Raw genomic sequence first — 5487 nt, forward strand, 5'->3', positions numbered from 1 at the left:
TCTGCCCACAGATTGCATACAGAGTTTCAAAGGAGTTAATTAGCATAGCAGACAGTCTCATAAATATATGGAATTATTAAACACAGGTTTATTATCACCAGACCAGTAGCATTGTAGCAATATTAAAAAGAAAAGGTACAACATTGGAGCTGGGAATTTACAGACCATTCATGCTGACATCAGTTGTGTCTAAAAATAAATAAGGGATGTTGAAGGATGGAATCTGTTACCTCTTACTTAAATGAAACATTACTAATGTGGCGTTGTGAAAAACTGACCATGCACAATTATCTGATCACTGGCAAGTTTGACATTAGGACAGAATCATTCAGTAGATGAGATATAAATATCCTTTATTTCTGAAAACATATAATATTTTACCTAAATGGAATGTATATACCAGGTGAAGAATATGTACTTGTGTAGGGAAATAGCTGATGGGCAGGAAACAAAAGGTGTTGAGTGATGGGACCTATTCATATTGGTCATTATATTAGAGGGGTGAATTTACTTCCTCTCTTGAAAGGTTTAGAGCACTTTAAACCAAAGTGCACTTGTTGGTTTGCACCCTGCTTACCCTTGAATATCCCACCCTCTCTAGGTGTAAAAAAAAAAAAAAATCTTCCATGCAATGTCTCCCTATACAGGTGAAACTCGAATAATTAGAATATCGTGCAAAGTTCAATTATTTCACTAATGCAACTTAAAAGGTGAAACTAATATATGAGATAGACTCATTACATGCAAAGCAAGATAGTTCAAGCCGTGATTTGTCATAATTGTGATGATTATGGCTTACAGCTCATGAAAACCCCAAATCCACAACCTCAAAAAAGTAGATTATTACATGCAATCAATAAAACAAGGATTGTACATAGAACAATATCGGACCTCTGAAAAGTACAAGCATGCACATGTACTCAGTACTTGGTTTAGGCCCCTTTTGTAGCACTTACTGCAATTACTTTTGCACAATATTCTAATTATTCAAGTTTCACCTGTAGACTGCTATGGGACTGGAGACACTCCCATAAAAGGCTATGGGAAGCCACTGTGCAGGTGCAGCTACCCAACAGAAGATTTTGTAGTCGGATGTTAACAAATGGCAAAGGTAAGTTTGCATCTAGTGAGGGTGGGGTCGTTTTTTGGGGGCGGGGGTAAGTGCAAAACTGTAGCTAAAAGCATAACATTAGGCAACCATAAAAAGAAAAACTCATGCAGTTACAGTATGTATTCAATAATATTTGTATTCAACAAAATATTTTTGAATGAAGCTACTGTAACTAACAATCTGTCTTCATATCAAAATCTTGTACATCCCTGCACAGTAGAACTCAAACTGGGAAGGGGAGGGTTAATATTGTGAGCCACTGGGAGTGTCAATCACCTGCGTTCCTCTCTGTACTTAGCGGTTCCTCTGCTGACCTGTAAGACAGCATAGGAAACAGTCATGTTGAGGGGTTTTGCATAAGGAACCACTGTGGACAGAGGGTCAAGTCATCATTTAAAGCTTAGGCTGGCCATACACTGGTGGAGTCCTGCCGATTAGGCCAAATTTTGACCCAAGGGGGCGATACACTTTTGTCTAAGGAGGAGGTCCAAACATTTTTGGCTGAACAGTGACTGCCGCCCAGGTGCGTTTCTAGACCCGGGCACCCAAAGTACATGTTCAAGGTCGTCTAATGAGCACCTCAGGTGACCCTTTAATTTTGGTCATCCATTTTTAGCGCCACTAGTAACTGCCTTTTCCTTTCACAATTACAAGCATTTTGGGTAGATAATTGTAGAACCTGGCAAGTTCTTGGTTTCTACAATTAGCTGAACCTCACAATGCATATTTCTTTTCCACTAAACAATATTAGACCGTTAATTGACAATGATATACAGTACATTATATGCACATTATAAATTTAGATCATTATTAACTTTTAATTAATGTATTTTTTTAATGTTCAGTCACGTGGAAAGAAAAACAACTTCACCAACTTTTTATCATGGTATACTTCAAACCCTCCAAACATTTAAATCTAGGCACTCAGGGGAGAACCGGGTCTATTAGGAAACGCCCCTGCAACAGTCAATTAGCTGCAGTCACTGTTACGGTATTCTGACAGTGGCAAACCTGCTCCTGTCAGAATACAATAGTCCATGGGGGTAATTCCCCTGTCCATGCTTTTAGCGTGGATTGGGAAAGTGAGCGTTTTTGTATGTGTATGGCTAGCTTTACACAGGGCTAATTCTTTTGGTTCTTGATGGCCAAATGAATTGTCGAGGGAACAAAGGGAAGGTAAGTATAAGCAGCTGAAGGGGGCACTGTGGAAATGAACCTGTTGCTTTACCTTTCATTGTCAAATTACATGTCTACTTTAAACAAACATGAACATAAAACTATATATGGAAAATTGTGTTTATTGCAGATAAATGGGAAAACATTCACCTGGTTCATAGTAAGGGTTGGTCAAAACAAATGCTCTTTACACCACATCTGACAATTAAAACACTACTAAACTATTTAGATAACATTTAATGAGTAATGTTTTTGGTCTTTTGTTAGTATTGTTTTCAGGTGCTGTGTGACAAGGTCTGGAAAATGTAGTTTTAGTACATTGTATATCACCTGTTCTCTCAGTAGTGTAAGAGATCCTCTATTGAGAAAATAATTGTAGTAGGTTTTTTGCAAGCACATCTGTTTGACATGTTGTCAGGCCCAATGTGTTATGTTTTTTTTTTATTTTTTGTATACATTTTACAATGAAAGAAGTAGGACAAAAAAGCACCTGTCCTGTCTAAAAAGAATACGGTTGGACGAATGTGAGATGGAAAGACTGTTATTCTTGGGGGCAGCAAGCGGCATAGCAACGCTCAGTGTAAGACAGCTCCTCCAAACACCAACACATTTTAGAGGTAATATTTAAAAAGGGAATAGAAAGAGAAAAGCAAATACTGTTTTACCACATCAGAAGAACCTTTGAAACCCACATCTAGAATAGACTGTACAGTTTCGGATCCCATTCTACAAAAAGTACATAACAGAGCTCGAGTTAGTTCAGAAGCAGGTAACGCTCTACAATTAATGAATAGTGAGTTTATGCTACCAGAATGATTAGACAAACTGAATATATTTTCTTTAGAAAAATAAGACTGAACGAATATGTTTAAAGGTAATTATAAAGAACCTCTGAATGCCCTACTATGGTTGCAGTCCCACATAACTGAATTTAGAATGAAACCCAATTTAGTTCATGCCTATAATCGGCTGATATGCTGGTAATCATTGTTGGCAATTCTCATTACAAAACATAGTCATTTGTAGCTGACTGGGTTTCCGAATAGATTCTAGCCACTTACTGTATATATCGTTATGTATGGGTTTCTTACCAGCAGAAACTAAATGTGTCTGCTAAACTACCACAGTGCTACATTAGTCTCTGTCATATTCTACATTTGAAAATGTAGAGGTGCATGCTGGCATTTCCAAAGTGATGTACTTGTCCAGTAAATTTCATCCACTTTTACACACATGGCTGGTAGCCTTGATTTGGCACTCAGAGGTAAAAGGTCAGTTTGAGTTAGTTACTGATGTGCTGGTGAATTAAACCAGGTTTGAGCAACCTGCTGCATTACAACTCTTGGGAATGACATTATCTGGCATGCTACACATAGCCCATGCATGGGAACTCCAGCATTACACCAAATAAAGTTGTCCTGAAACAAATATAGCATGAAGTATTTCACCAACAACCTTGTGACATTAAGTGGAACTGAACTCTAAAAAAGAAGATTACCTATATTATAGGGGAAATGTAGAAATGTTAACTGTGCCTAAGCAGTACCCTGAAAGAAATTGCCTTTTTTATGAATTCCTTCTGGAAAATAGCAGTACACCTCTGGCATGTGAGGTGCCCAGGCACTCCTGTGCCTAGAGCCCCATAGCTGTATATCTACAGAGTGAGATCTTAGGCACTGTTGCATCTGATTGCTAGTCTCAAGAAAGATTTTGGGATTTGGGGATTTCACTACTGTGCTGGTCACTGTTCTTTTTGCTGGAGGCTCTGACATTAGGTAGTAAAGCCCTGTGTCTTTTGCCTTCATCCTGATTTTTGTGGGCACGGCTTCCAGAGTTCAGTTCCTCTTTAAGATAATTATGGCATACAATAATGGAGTAACAATGAAGAGTAGTACTATTTTTCACTTCTGGTTTTCCACTGAGATGGAATACGGTTATGTACTTGTAGTGCAACTAAGCTACCATATGTGATGGCCAGTTTTACTTTGCCCACCAAAAGTAGAAGGGTTACCATTTTAGTTCAGAATGAGTATGAAGACGACAACCAAGATGTTTATTTTATTCAGCTATAATGATAGTTGCTCTATAAATGAGACAAATTACCACACCAGCTGTTTATCTATGTCACATGTCTCCCTGGTCTCTCTTCCCCCATCCGCTACACAGATTGCTTGGGCTAGGGGGGAGCAAGAAATACATTAAACTACTTACCTTATTCCTCAAATCCACAGGCTACCTCATCTCTGTGAGACCGGTCCCCTAAAGCTGCTTCACTTCACTGCCAAGCAGGTCGCAGCTCCCCGAAGTCATCGCAAACAGTACAAGACTAGCAGTCATATACCATTTTTCTTCAGCAAAACAAAGACATCAAGATAATTCTCTGATTTCCTCTGTTCCCATCTACTTTTTTTTGTCTAACTTGTAGTAGTCACACTATGGGGCTCATTTATAATGGACATATTGCTATCCACTCTCCATTTTGTTCCACAGTACAAGTCCATACTGTGAACTGCAGTTTACAGCCCATTTCACAAAATCTGCTTCCCTCAACAGAGAGAGCTCCATGATTAGAGGAAAGCTGGTCATGTGATTTCTACATTCATTTTTATTCCACTCTGCTGGCTTCAGACTCCAGCCACAGTCAGCAGATCATGGTGTACATTTGGCTTCAGACTCCAGCCACCAGTCAGCAGATCATGGTGTACATTTGGCTTCGGACTCCAGCCACCAGTCAGCAGATCATGGTGCACATTTGGCTTTGGACTCCAGCCACCAGTCAGTAGATCATGGTGCACATTTGGCTTTGGACTCCAGCCACCAGATCATGGTGTACATTTGGCTTCGGACTCCAGCCACCAGTCAGTAGATCATGGTGTACATTTGACTTTGGACTCCAGCCACCAATCAGCAGAGAATGGTGTACATTTGGCTTTGGACTCCAGCCACCAGTCAGCAGATCATGGTGTACATTTGGCTTCGGACTCCAGCCACCAGTCAGTAGATCATGGTGTACATTTGACTTTGGACTCCAGCCACCAATCAGCAGAGAATGGTGTACATTTGATTTGGCTTTGGATTCCAGCCACCAGTCAGCAGAGAATGGTATACATTTGGCTTTGGACTCCAGCCATCAGTATGGTATGGTATACATTTGTAAAACACTTTGTTGTATTTGATAAATATACAGAGCTTTTTTTTTT

This window comes from Nanorana parkeri, unplaced genomic scaffold (genome assembly GCF_000935625.1).
Source record: "Nanorana parkeri isolate BGI_ZX_2015 unplaced genomic scaffold, ASM93562v1 scaffold103, whole genome shotgun sequence".
Lineage (NCBI taxonomy): Eukaryota > Metazoa > Chordata > Amphibia > Anura > Dicroglossidae > Nanorana > Nanorana parkeri.